Source organism: Medicago sativa, chromosome 3 (assembly GCF_051527215.1).
Source record: "Medicago sativa cultivar Bolivia chromosome 3, Bolivia_mono, whole genome shotgun sequence".
Taxonomy (NCBI): Eukaryota; Viridiplantae; Streptophyta; class Magnoliopsida; order Fabales; family Fabaceae; genus Medicago; species Medicago sativa.
Window position 1 is genome coordinate 52688665 of NC_140751.1, and position 15836 is coordinate 52704500.

Here is a 15836-nt window from a genome sequence, read left to right on the forward strand (position 1 = left end):
CCTAACAATGAAAGAGGGAGGAAATGTGAAGTTTGGAGGCAACCAGTCAGGCAAGATCATAGGTACAGGAACTATTGGTAATTCCTCTACCTCAATTAATAATGTATGGTTGGTAGATGGTCTTGAACATAACCTTTTGAGCATTAGTCAATTTTGTGATAATGGTTATGATGTGCTTTTTGAAAAACCCAACTGTACAGTAATCAACAAGGAAGACAAATCCATTGTGTTCAAGGGAAAGAGAGTTGACAATGTCTATAAAATCAATTTTTCTGAACTGGCTGATCAGAAGGTGATTTGCCTACTATCAGTGAATGATAAGAAATGGATGTGGTACAGAAGGTTGGGACATGCTAACTGGAGGTTAATCTCTAAGCTTAGTAAGTTACAACTTGTCAAAGGGCTACCAGACATTGACTATCATTCAGATGCACTCTGTGGTGCATGTCAGAGAGGAAAAATTGTGAAATCATCTTTTAAAACCAAAGACATTGTTTCAACCTCCAGACCCTTAGAATTACTTCATATTGATTTATTTGGACCAGTGAGTACTGCATCCTTATATGGAAGTAAATATGGATTAGTCATTGTTGATGATTACAGCAGATGGACTTGGGTGAAATTCCTGAAAAGTAAGGATCATGCATATGAGGTATTCAGTAACTTCTGCACACAAATTCAAACTGAAAAAGAGTCAAAGATTTTGAAAATCAGAAGTGATCATGGTGGAGAATTTGAAAATGAGCCATTTGAAGCCTTTTGTGAAAAACATGGAATCATCCATGAATTCTCTTCTCCTAGAACTCCACAACAAAATGGGGTTGTAGAAAGAAAGAATAGAACTTTACAAGAAATGGCCAGAACCATGATCCATGAAAACAATTTGGCTAAACATTTTTGGGCAGAAGCAGTGAATACATCATGTTATGTTCAAAACAGGATCTATATTTGACCTATTTTGGAGAAAACAGCATATGAACTCTTTAAAGGAAAAAAACCCAATATCTCTTACTTTCATCAATTTGGATGTACATGTTACATTCTGAACAACAAGCTCTACCTAAAGAAATTTGATGCCAAGGCCCAAAGAGGAATCTTCTTAGGTTATTCTGATAGGTCAAAGGCATACAGAGTGTATAATTCAGAGACACTCTGTGTTAAAGAATCTATGCACGTTAGATTTGATGACAAAGAGCTTGAAGATAAAACTTCAAAGCAAGGTGAAAGTTTTGCAGAGATACAGGTTCCTGAAGTTACTCCAGAACCTGATCAGATAGATGAATCTGAAGAAAGTCCAGAAGCAGAATCCACATCAGAAGCGCAAGATGAAGCTGCTTCTGATGAAGCACAAGATGGCTCACATCAAGAAGATCCTCCCAGAAACACATTCAAACACAAGTCTTCACATCCTGAGGAGCTAATCATTGGAAACAAAGATAGTCCAAGAAGAACAAGATCATACTTCAGACAAGAAGAATCAATGATTGGACTGATCTCAATGATTGAACCTACAAAAGTTGAAGCAGCACTTTCAGATGATGGATGGATCTTAGCTATGCAAGATGAGTTGAATCAATTTCAAAGAAATGATGTGTGGGATCTGGTACCCAAACCTCAGCACAAGAACATTATTGGAACAAAATGGGTATTCAGAAACAAGTTGAATGAGCAAGGAGAAGTAACAAGAAACAAAGCCAGACTTGTTGCACAAGGGTATAGTCAACAAGAAGGCATTGATTACACTGAAACGTTTGCTCCAGTTGCAAGATTGGAAGCAATCAGGTAACTTCTTTCCTATGCAGTTAATCATGGCATAATATTATATCAGATGGATGTCAAGAGTGCATTTCTCAATGGTGTCATAGAAGAAGAAGTGTATGTCAAGCAACCTCCTGGATTTGAGGATATTAAATATCCTGACCATGTTTTTAAACTGAAGAAATCACTATATGGCTTGAAACAAGCTCCCAGAGCTTGGTATGATAGACTAAGTAATTTCTTAATCAAAAATGATTTTAAAAGAGGACAGGTTGATACAACACTCTTCAGAAGGACCCTTGGAAAAGATATTCTTGTTGTGCAAATATATGTTGATGATATAATATTTGGTTCTACTAATGCATCTCTTTGCAAGGAATTTTCTAAGTTGATGCAGGATGAATTTGAAATGAGCATGATGGGAGAGCTGAAGTTCTTCCTTGGCATTCAAATCAATCAATGCAAAGATGGAGTCTATGTTCATCAATCAAAATACACAAAGGAGCTTCTGAAGAAGTTCAAGCTTGAAGATTGTAAAGTGATGAACACTCCAATGCACCCTACGTGCACCTTAAGCAAAGAAGATAAAGGAGCTAAAGTAGATCAGAAGCTGTATAGAGGTATGATTGGTTCTTTGTTATACCTTACTGCATCTAGGCCAGATATTTTATTCAGTGTATGCTTGTGTGCAAGATTCCAATCAGATCCTAGAGAATCTCATATGACTGCTGTCAAGAGAATCTTCAGGTATTTGAAAGGAACAACTAATCTTGGACTCCTTTATAGGAAATCCTTAGATTATAAGCTAATTGGATTCTGTGATGCTGATTATGCTGGTGATAGGATTGAAAGAAAGTCAACCAGTGGCAATTGTCAATTTCTGGGTGATAATCTTATATCCTGGGCTAGCAAAAGACAAACAACTATTGCAATGTCTACGGCAGAAGCAGAATACATTTCAGCTGCAAGTTGTTGTACACAACTACTCTGGATGAAACATCAGTTGGAAGACTATCAGATAATTGCTAACAGTATTCCCATTTATTGTGATAATACTGCTGCTATTTGTTTGTCTAAAAATCCAATTTTGCATTCAAGAGCTAAGCACATTGAAATCAAACACCATTTTATCAGAGATTATGTTCAAAAAGGAATTTTAGATATACAATTCATTGATACTGAAAATCAATGGGCTGATATATTTACTAAGCCTTTAACTGTTGAAAGATTTGATTTTATAAAGAAAAATTTGAACATGCACTACGTGTCTGATTAAAGTTTGCTTGCTCCTGAATAGGATTTTAGGTTCTGAAGTTAGTTCAGAAGCAGTAGTCCATCAGAAGCTCTTTATTGAGGTTCTGAGGAAAACTCGCTTCTGATGATGACGTCAGCATCTGAAGTCCAGAAGCTGGATTGTGTGCTTCTGAATAGTTGAATTAGTGGAAACGTTGGGAGTTACTTTTTAAAGTAACTTCTGGCCCACTAACTTGGTAGTTACTCTGTAAACTTCTGACGTGGCCTGTATGTGTTGGTGTATAACAAAAAGGGCAATGATGATTTAATAGCTTTGAAAGTACTTTTCACGCGCCCTCAATTTGTCATTAATGTTATGTTTGTTTGTCTCTTTTGAATTGCAATCGTTTTTACTTTTAACACTTTGTCAATTCACACACTACTCACTCACAACAAACACTTTTGCTCTCAAATCTCTTGCGAAGTAAGCGCAAAAACCTTAGAACCCTAAATCCTCTAATCCTGCCTAAGATGTGAACTTGGTCAAAGATTTCTGGTTAAGAGCTGAAATGATCAATGGAAAGCCTGTGAAGGTAGCAGGGAAACAACCTGGGTCGAAGAAGAAAAAGATGGAGATAGAGTTGAATCTCACTTCCTTCAGTAGCCTTGAGATAATGTCTGAAGTGATGGGTATTCCTGTAACCATCACAGAGGAGGTAATTGCTAAAGCATGCAGAGTGGATGCAGAAGGAAGATTCCAAGAAATAGTAAAGACGGAAGATATCCTTCTACAAAGCTACTGCAACTTGCTTCTGGGTGGGAATCCAAAAGCCAAGATATCAGAAATGAAGATTCACCACAGAATGTTGGTGAAGTTCTGCACTGATTGTTTCTTTCAGAGAGGTGGAGGATCTGATCAACCAAATTTCCAACAGAAGCTAGCTATTTACTTCATGGCAACTCAGAACAAGATCAACTTCCCAAGATATGTCTTAGATCATCTCTGTTGGGCAATTAATGAAGGCACTATCAAAGGAAGAAAACAAGTACCCTATGGAAGATTATTGTCTGAAATCTTCCACCAAGGAGGAGTACTGAAGGTTTTGAAGAAATCAAGGGATGCATCTGACAAATGCTTCAAGGCCTCTACTGCTGAGAAGACTATAAGTAGCAGGCCCTTGCATTCCATGCATTATTTTAAGACAGCCCCTAAAGATGAAAAATGGTTGGAAATGACTACAGCTGAATCTGAGATTATCAGGGATTTTCCTTCCATCGTTAAGAAGAGCAATCCTGAGATGTTAGCTAAATATGTAGTTGAGTATGTCTTGGAGGAAGATGCAAGCTCTCAGGAAGTAACTACTCCTATTAAGACCAAAGGGAAGAAAGTTAAAGGAGTTACTGCGTCAGAAGCCACTGATAATAAGCCCAAGCAAAAGAAGGATGCTAAGAGAAAGAGAGGGAAAGCTGAAACAGTTTACTACAAGGAAAAACTGGATGAAGCTTTGGATGAGATAGAGGAAGAAGAGGCAGAGCCTAAGCTAAAAAGAAAGAAGGCTCCACTTGACAAGAAAAGCTCCATGGTTCAAGTGACTCCAGCCATGAAGAGAATGGCTAAGGAACATTCTGATGACTTTTTAGCAAATAGGCGAGAAGTGAAAGCCATGAAAGAACTTGAAAGAGAAGAGGAAGGAGAAAGGATGCTAATCGTGGATGAAGCTGATGTTGACAATGTAGAGCAAGTTCAGAATCTTGAAACTTCAGAAGCAGTAGATAACTCAGCTATGTTATCTAAGGTACCTCAAGTTTCTCACACATCTTGTACCACATCCTCTATTCCTTCTGAAGAACTTCTTTGTTAGATCACCTAGAAAGTCATTATCTAGGTGAACTACCCCTATCTAGCTTTAACTTAACCTCAAAAAAAGCCTCTGAGACAACTCCAGAAGCAGCTGCTTCTGATAAAGTTGTTTCAGAAGACCCCCCACAACAAAAACCTTCACCAGAAAAAGCCTTTTCACCCCCTACAACTTCATCACCCCCAACTGTTCCTGAACCATCTGTTCCTGAACAAGTCACTCCTCAAAAGACCGTTCCTGAACATACTGTTCCTGAACAACCAATTACTAAACCCACTCCTGAACCTGAATCCATACCAGAACCTGCATCTGAAACTGCCGCTCCTGAACACATTGTTCCTGAGCCAACTCATGCTTCCATATCTTCTTCTGGTGTATGTGATATGGACACAGACTCTGAGGATGATCAAGATGATCATGCCTCTGATATGGTAGTTGAACCCACTCCTGACCAACCATCAACTAGCCAATCCTTAACTACAAATGACCAATCATCATCAAACCTACCCATTGTACACTTAGCCCCTCCAAAACCCTCTAAACAACCTTCCCCTCCCACCATTAACCTGGATTCTCAAGTACTAAAAGATGTGTGGGAAGATATTGCTTCTGAAGTTCTCAGACTGATAGCAGGAAGAAATGACTTGGGTCATACAATAAGCTATCAGAAGCAATGGAAGAGGATAAAAGAAAGGGTCGTCAACCTGATTTCAGCTTTGCATGATTCCTGCATTGAGGCTCAAGAGCTAGCCAAGCAGAAGCTGGAAGATTGGTTGAATGGAATAGAAGAGAATACTGGAGATGTTGAAGTTCTTGGTACTTGGGTGAAGAATCCACTCAGTATTAGAGGCAGAGAACCTGATGAATTCCTGCCTAAGGAGCTGCATCTGATTATTCCTTCTGAGATTCTGGAGAAGATTGATGCACCTAACCTGGCTCTAGCTCAGGAGAACAAGAAGCTCAAAGAAGAAAATGAAAGACTTGAAACAGAGCTACTAGAGCAGAAGCTGAAGATATCTAAATTGGAAACTGAGATGCAAGAAGCCAAGATCAGAGAAGACACCTACAGAACAGAGATGGACAAGAAATATGCTGATGTTCAAGAACTTCTGAAGAAGATTTTAGAAAAATAAGCCAAACCCATAGTTGCACACTTTTAGCTTATTTTTCTGTCTTTTTAGGCTTTTGATATTCTATGTTCATTTCTGCTTCTGATTTAGTCTTTCGCTTCTGATATTATATGATTCTGAATTCTTCTTGCTTCTGAATATCATTAACTGTTTATACCTTGTGTGTTATTATTTGCTTTGATAATAATGCTTGCTATGACTGTTTATTTAATTTTTGAAGATGGTTAAAATGCTTTAAACTTATTTGAATTATGCTCTGAACCTTTAATCTTACGTTTTTCTCATCTCTTCTTTTTGTTTATGTCTTTTTGCTAATGACAAAAGGGGGAGTATATGTGATAGTATTTAAAGGCTCTGAGCCCCATTAATTAATATTTGAAAGTTTTGAAAATTTCTATCCTTTTTATCGGTGTATCAAAAAGGGGGAGTATCAAATTTCAAATAAAAATTAATTGAACCATTCTTCTTATCTATAAGTCAATTCTTTCAATTTTTTTGATAAGCTCTGATATTATTGTGCGAATAATGAATTTAATTAACCTGGATAGAACATAGGGGGAGCTTACAAACCTCACCTTAAAGACTATCAGACTCAGGGGGAGTTAGAGCTTACAAACCTCAGACTCTGAGCTTACAAACCTCAGAAACCCCAAAGTCAACTCGTTAATTAGATTAACAACAATTGACAAATTTTAAATACTATTGTTTGTCATCATCAAAAAGGGGGAGATTGCTGGAACAAAATGTGTTTAACAATGAACCTTAAAGAGTTTTGATGATAACAAGGTATTAAAAATTGTAAATTGGACTAGCTAATATTTGTTCAAGTGTACAGGACCACAGTTAAAAAGTTACATCATTAATTGGTTCTGAATGAGCAAATAAAGAGCAAAAGAAGATGAAGCTTAGACGATTCTGAAGGCAATACGCTCCTGAAAGTGGAAAGCGCTCCTGAAGTCAAGCTGCTCCTGAAGATAGTAAAAGCGCTCCTGAAGAATAGTGCTCCTGAAGACAAGAGGTTCAGAAGCCACATCATCAGAAGCTGCATCATCAGAAGCTGCAGAAGCTGCATCATCAGAAGCTGCAGAAGCTGCATCAACAGAAGCTGCAGAAGCTGCATCATCAGAAGCTGCCTCATCAGAAGTTATTTCACCAGAAGCTGAAGATCAACTGGATTTGCAAAAGATTCAAAGATTGAAGAATCTACATTGCAAAAGCTGTCTATTGGATTCGAAAACATAGCAGAAAATTAGTGGAACATTGCAACGGTCATTTCAAAGGTGTTTGAAGGCATGTGCTTGCAATTTGGACGAAAGCGTTGACATTGTACTATTGTACGAACTGTACAACCACCTTCTCTACTACTCTGTTTTGTGTCCACGCTACAAGACAAGAAAACAGCTCCAGAATACGGCTTCGCCTGCATAGATGTTCCTTTGGATAAGGAATGGATTTCAAATTGGTTCTTCATAGGACAACAACCAAATCAGGCAAAAGATCATTGGTGAAAGATCAAGCTTCAAACAACGACTCTTTGGTGTGCTGGCAATTTCACAACGTCTCTTTCACACCTCTATATAAAGGAGTGAAGACCTAGAGATTTGGTAATGCTGAACGACAGACTCTCAATATTTTTACTAGTGCCAAACCTCTGCTGAAATTGTTCTGCATTCACTTAGAATTTCTGTGTCTCAAAGTCATATCTTAGAAATTCTTAAGTCCATTGAGTCTGTATCTGATTTGTATTGTGAGCACCTCTGATTGTATATCAAGTGTTCAACCTTAAACAATTTTCTGTGTAATTTTGTTTAGTTAGGAAGTCTTTTGCAGTTGTGCTTGAGCAGGAAGTCTCTTGATTGTGTTCTTGAGCAAAGGAAGTCTCTAGCTTGTGTGCTTGAGCAAAGGAAGTCTCTTGCTTGTGTGCTTGAGCTTTTGTAATCAGATATTACTCATAGTGAAATCTCCTTGGAAGTGCAAGGGGGACTGGACTACTTCCGGATTGTGGAAGGAACCAGTATAATTGCTTTGTGTCGTTCTTCTTCTCTCTCTCTGTTTTATTCCGCTGCATTTAGATTCTGATTATCACTTCAGAAGCTGTCTCACTTAGCTTCTGACCAGTGTGTTCAGTTTTTAGGAGAAACGAAGAATTTTCCAAAACACAATTCAACCCCCCCCCCCCCCCTTCTTGTGTTTTTCTCACCTTCACTAATCACAAAGGATCTAGCTACTCATGGCTAAAGCATAAATAACTAATATGAAAGAAGGATTCATTACATGAAATTGGTAACCGGATATGAGTTTTGATGGTCTCCAACCTTCTCTCCAGATCTCCTGCTCCAAAAGTCAGTTTCTTTCCCAAAATCTCCACACCTTGGCTCACAGTGCAGCTGGGCTTTTGTAAGAAAAATTCTGATTCGCAAAAATCGTACTACGATGCTTAAAATCGTAGTACGATGCCTCATTAATTGTATATCTCCCTCAGACGCTCCTTCATATCGTAGTACGATTGTTGAAGATCGTACTACGATTTTTCCAGTAACAAAAATTCTTCAGGACGTTCCAAAATCGTACTATGATGCATAAAATTGTAGTACGACGCTTCCTTTGCTTGTGCACTTGAATACACTTTCTGTAGCTCATAACTCATGCATTATCACCTGAACTCGACTAAAATTACATAAAAACTATAACAACAGTGATATATGACCTAGTGTCATCAGATATCTTCTGGTACCATGGAAAAGGAAGGAGGTCAAGTCAATAGACCACCTATTCTGGATGGATCTAACTATGACTATTGGAAAGTACGCATGATAGCATTCCTCAAGTCTATTGACAACAAGACTTGGAAGGCTGTTATCAAGGGATGTGATCACTGTAACACCCCGTTTTCCCAACATGTAAAATAATACTTAAAAATCAGAGTATTCAACTTAAACAGGATGTCACACTTCTTTAAAAGATAAATAGAGTAAAATAACTATTTATTTAAACATCTCTTATCAATAATTCAAATTACATCGCAGCGGAAAAACATTTCATTATTCAACAAAATGACACTACGGCCTCAACATAAACAACTTCTTAAAAATTCCATTTCAAATGGTTCATCAACATAATTCATAGTAATACGTAACAAATGGAAAACAATGCGAATATCCCCATCCCGTTACGTATCAGAGGGACCATAAGACGACGCGTGAGAGAGTCAACTCACATCAGCAGCTAATCCTGGTTATCTGCACGTTACCCACGTAGAGGCAACATTCAAATAGAAGGGGTGAGATTCGCATTCAATAATAATAAGCATATAATTCATCAACAGAATTTAACAACATAACCAACAACAATTAAACAATGTTAATGCTTCACATAATTTCTCAATAACAACTCATTAATTATTTCGACAACTTGACAACATAACGACAACACCGACAACTCAACATCAACGTCAATGCAACGACAACGACATCAACGACAATGCACTATGCATGTGGTACCAATTAGGGCATCAAGCCCCTAACTTATAGAGCATAGGCTCTCAACGTGGTATCAATGATTAAGCATTCAACAGGGCATCAAGCCCCCAACTTTATATGAATGATTATACATTCAACAGGGCATCAAGCCCCTAACTTTATATGAACGATTATGCATGGACTCAGCAAAAAATGCAACAACAACCAACAACTTCAACGACATCGACAACAACTTACAACTTTAACGACATTGGCGACAACAGCGGCAACGACAACAACAACGACTTCACATCATAATTTTATAATTCATCAATTATGAACAACAACATGTAACATCATATTCATCAACATATACATTCATATAATAATTCATCAATCAAAGATATTCACGTCAAACCAAGTTAGATTCATCACAACATAGGTTGAATACTCTAAAACACCTTAATTGAACTCATAGTACACAAGCTTTGAAGTCTGGAGACAATCCATAAGTTTTGGTTTAACTTAGAAATAGTTATGCTAAATTTTCATAAAGTTTTACTAAGACACACTTGGAGTATTTTCATCATAACTCAAAATCTAAAAATCATTTTTGAGCCAAACCAAGACCATTGGAAAGCTAACACAATTATCTAAAACTTTCATGTATACACCAAAGGCCAATTCAAAACAGAAATGTGTGAAAAAGATGCAAGAACGCGAAATAGAGAATGTTGTCACTGTGCAATATTTTGCTGATAGCGAATTTCTGGCTATTAGCGAAATTGTTACAGAGGATTTCGCCAATAGCGAACTTCTTAGCGAGTTTTCTCCCGCTGTTACGATTTCTACACCTTTTTTTTTCACCCAAAAACCCAAATTCTATCTACCCAAACCCCAAATTTGATAGGAAACTTAACCTATGATTATTCTACAACCTGAACATCAATTATATACAAATTCAATGGATTTTCTACTCTATTAACAACCAATTACGACTTCAAAACCTAATTCCCAAATTCACAAACAACAACATGCTAAACTCAATTTCAGAATTATACAACCTAAAATTAGAGAAAGTTAATCCCACCCTTAACTTAGATTGGTTGATTACAAGGTTCTACAAGCTTTCTCTTCTCTAACTCTTCTCTTCTCTTGATTTCTCCCTTTTCTCCCAAAAACTTGTTTTACGTGAAAAACTCCCTGACTCTTAGTTTTTCCTATTCTTATGTTCTTAACCAATTCTCTTAATTCTATTTAATTCCAATAAACTCCTCTAAATTCTAATTTAGCCCTTCAATTCTAATTATTCTATTTTTAATCATATTCTACTAGATAATAAAATAAAGTCATTTAACAAAATAACAACATACCACATAATCAATTAAGTCATATAATTAGACTCTAAACCCAATAAAATAATTAAATAGATAAATAGGGCGTTACAATCACCCACGTGTCCAAGGCAGGGATGGGAAAGACACCACCGAACTAAAACCTGAAGAAGAATGGTCAAAAGAGGAAGATGATCAGGCTCTTGGTAACAACAAAGCCTTGAATGTCTTGTTTAATGAGGTTGACAAAAATATGTTCACGTTGATCAACAACTGCACTGTGGCTAAAGATACCTGGAATATTTTAAGAACTACACATGAAGGAATGTCAAAAGTCAAGATGTCAAAGTTGTAGCTGATCACCACAAAGTTTTAAGCTCTGAAAATGAAAGATGATGAATCAATTCAAGACTTTCATATGAACATCCTTGAACTTGCAAATGCCTCTAATGCTCTTGGAGAGAAAATGGTTGAGGAGAAACTAGTGAGAAAAATTCTCAGGTCCCTTCCAAAAAGGTTTGATATGAAGGTAACTGCCATTTAAGAAGCTCAAGATATTGCAAATATGAGAGTAGAAAAGCTAATTGGGTCACTTTAAACCTTTGAAATGGCTATCAGTGATCATTCTGAAAATAAAAGCAAAGGCAATACCTTTCTGTCAAGCGCGAGTAGTGGTCAAAATGATTATGAACTAGAGACTGATGAAGAAATAGCAGAGGTAGTGGTGCTACTCAGTAAACAGTTCAACAACATCCTGAAATAGTTTGATAAAGGTAGACGAAAAAATGTCAAAGACATCTCTCCTGACATCGAAAAAAATCAATGAATCTCAGAGAAAAGGCTAAAATAAAGGAACTACCTATTCAAGGAAAAGGACCTCAGTGCTTTGGATGTGAAGGGTATGGAAATTTCAAGTCAGAATGTCCTACTCATCTCAAGAAGCAGCAAAAAGGTCACTATGTGTCCTGGTATGATGATGAAGAGGAGCCAAATGAAGAACATGCAAATTTTGTTACATCTCTCACTGGAAGATGCGACTCTGACAAGGACCTTTATGGTGATGACATAACTTATAATGAGTTGTTTGATTCTTATGAAGACACATGTCATGAAGTGTTGAAGCAGAAGAATACAATTCTCTGGCTAGAAAGGGAGAATAAAAGACTTCTATCAACTATATCTGAATTAAAGAATCAGGCAACATCCTTAACCTATCAATTAGAAAACTTGGATATACCTGCCAAAAGGACCAACAATAACGCAGAAAGTGGCATCCATCTTGTTAAAAAGGAGGTTGAGATTTTTACAAAAACATGACATATCCCTAAACCTGTCATTGAACAAGGCAAGTCCTCAAACAAACATAATTCTTCTCAAAGTAAGAACACTACGTCAGACATAATGTTCAAACATCCATATCATTCTAACAAAAAACAAGGCAAAGCAAAACTTCGGCCCTGAAGGTGTCACCACTGTGGCAGAAATGGTCACACTAGACCCTACTACTATGATCTGCATGGTCATCCGAAACAATATCAGTCACCTAAGTCTTATCACCTGAATACCAAACATATGAAGCCAAAAGACAACAAGACCTGCCATGTTGTTCACCGTAACTCAAAAATGTCTGAAAAGTGGTACTTTGACAGTGGATGTTCCAGACACATGACTGGGAACAAACACTACCTGGAAGACGTTGGTCCTTGCCCAACTGGCTTTGTAACTTTTGGTTATGGAGGTAGAGGTCAAATCAAAGGGATTGGAAAGTTAAGATGTTCAAAGTATCCTAATCTTGATCAAGTCTTGTATGTGAAAGGACTCACATCTAATCTGATCAGCATCAGTCAACTGTGTGATCAAGGAGCAAAAGTCATATTCAACAAGTTAGAATGTTTAGTCATTAATGCTGAAAATAGTGTTAAAATGAGAGGAGAAAGATCAAAAGATGATTGCTACTTATGGAAACCTAGAGAAGAATTTCAAGTCTGTAAGGCTTGTGAATTCATGTCAGCATTAAGGAAAGAAAATCAGATCATCTCAATAATTGGCAAACATTGTCCAAACCATGATAAAGAGCATCAGAATATGCATGCTGAAAAGGGAGCAGGTTCTCAAGTGCTTCGTGAATCAAGAGACTTTGACAGAAATATGCTCATTCTTGAAAATATCTATCAGATACGTCAAAAAATAATTGAAAACCTGAGGAACGTGAGCTCTCATCCCAAGAACACAAATACTCTATAGACCACCACTTTTTGGTCCTATAAAACTGACTGTAGAAGCATTCAGGGATATAACAATGTCAAGCAGGATGTTGTGACTTTATATTACAAGAAACTGATGGTTATTATTATAACTGAGGATTCCTTTAAAATCAGTAAGAAAACACTATCTCACATTCTTCCTCGCTCTATTAGAAAGACAACTGAGGTGAGGATCACTACTCATAAGAAGAAAACTCCAAGGGAGCAAGCTAGAAGCATATTCTTGAAGACGATAAGTACTGATCGAGTCAAGAAATTAGGGATAGTTTGGGAAATTTATATATTTAAACTGTAGCAATTACAGTTTAAGCGTGCAACTGACATTTTATCTTCCCTCAATTTACTGGTGCACGCAGTTTTAGAAAAACTATTAGAAACATCTCATAATCTTCTACCAACACTTCATCAATCTCTCATTCAGCTCTTATACATTCTCTCTCCTTACAGACTGATTGACATTCCTCATAACTTCTTCTCACATCAATCTCTAGTAAATCATTCCTACCCATCAAACATCAACATGATTTTTGTAAAAGCTCAAAAATTCAAGATGTCAGGAGCCTCTGAGTCAACTCCTAGTCTCAAAAACACAACACAAACCTCTCAAAAGGATCAGGGTACTCTCTTAAATACTAATGATGCTTCTTCTGAAGTTGCCAAAAATATTGTTGTCTCATCTGTTCTCGGTCGTGTTCCTATTAAAAAGAAGACAAGGATCCTGTTGTAAAAAGGGTTGATCCCTATAAGATACTCAACAACTCCCTCTGTGTCTTCTGATATTCCAACTAGCAAGACCAAAGCTAATAGCTCCGTAAATGACATGCCTAGTCAGCATGATGATTTTTTAGGTACTGATAATGTCAATCATAATGTTACTAGTTCTGATCTTGATCCTAAGATGTCTAAATTTGTCAGTTCTATCAAAACTTCTAAAAGACTCATCTCTGATTCTATGAATCAAGAAAACCGTAGAACTGTTGAGAAATCTGTTCAAACAAATATGGTTGATAAACTGGTTGCTACTAACGCTGAAGAGTCACCCTCTGGAAACTTAGTAATTAACCATGAATCTGTTATGTCCAAAACTCCTGACATTCTCTTGGTTTATTCTCCTAAAGAAAACCTAACTCTGTCAAATGTTGCACCAAAAGTCATGATATATTTGATTCAATATGATAACCATAATGAAACCACTCAAGATGAATCCTACCAAGAGTCTGAGCCTAAGTTAGTCTCTGAAAGTAGTAGTTCTCAACATGAGGTGAGTACTGATAAAGAACATAAGGGTTCTGATTATAGTAAAAAGACTGTGACTAACGAGAAAACAAGAAGTCAGGATGATGATGCAACCAGTATTGAAGAGGATAGTACTGAGAAGGTAGATAAGGAAGGTGCATCTGAGGAAGAAGAGGATGATGGTAACGTTACTGAAAAGGGAGAAGAGAATACTGAGGAATCTGAAAATGAAGATAACAAGGAGAGTTAGTCTGTTGAAGAAAATCAAGTCGCTGATGTTGTGGATATGGAAGAACTCAAATATGATGATGAAGCTAGTGGGAAAAGGATAGCAAATAGGTTAAAGAAGAGGAAAGATATGAGCATTCTCACTAAATGTCAATCTTTCAAGGCCACCAAAAAGAGAAAAGTTGTGGGACCTACTAAAGGTTGGAGCAAGGTGAGTATTCCTGTTAACAAGAAAAAATATCTCAAAAGGAAGGAAGTCCCTAATAGTGACTCTGATTATAAAGCTGAGCAAGATGTCCTTGACAACCTTCCACTTGCTAAGAAAAGGACTGTTGGAGGTAAGAAAGTTCCTGCTAATATTCATGAGACTCCTATAGACAACATCTCATTCCATCATGTGTCTAGTGTTGAAAAATGGAAGTTCATATGTTAGAGGATACTAGCTTTGGAAAGGGAATTAGGCAAGGATGCTCTTAAGTGCAAGCAGGTCATGAACCTTATTGATGAAGCAAGATTAAAGAAAAGTGTCAGTGGATTTAGGAGTTGTTATGAAAAGCTCATTAAAGAGTTCATAGTCAATATACCTGAAGATTGTGACAACTCATTAAGCAAGGAGTTCAAAAAAAATCTTTGTGAGAGGTTGTTGTGTAGAATTTTCTCCAGAAGTGATTAACAAGGTTCTAGGAAGAAATGAAGGTATCTACACGGAGCTGAAAGTAACAGATGATCAAATTTGTCAAGAAATTACTGCTCAACATGTGAGGAAATGGCCTATGAAAAGGAAGATAATTGCAAGCAAGCTAAGTGGAAAGTATGCTCTACTCCACATGATAGAAGCTGCAAATTGGGTCCCTACAAATCATACCTCAACCATTGCTATTAGATTAGGTAAGTTCATCGTTGTTGTTGGCACAAAGACCAGTTTTGACTTTCGAACCTATATCTTTGACCAAACTAAGAAACATGCTCATTCCTTCGCTGTTAAAATGCCCATAGCTTTTCCATCTTTAATTTGTGAGAACATTCTCAGTCAAAACCCGAATATTTTGGTTAGCTCTGATGTGGTATGTAAGAGGAAATCCCCTCTTTCTCTTCACTATAAATTGTTCCAAGGGACACATGTCCCAGACATTGTCATGACATCAGGGAAAGAGACTACTGGTGCAACATCAAAGGAAGGGATTGTTGAGGAGCTGAAAGCAATATCCAAGAATTTGGAGGAAACCATCTTAATTAGCACTGAGAGAAAGATAAATGTGGATAATATGATTCTGGCCCTGTTAAACAAAGAGGGTGAACTAAACAAGGATGAGGCCGTGGCAGATGGGAATGATGG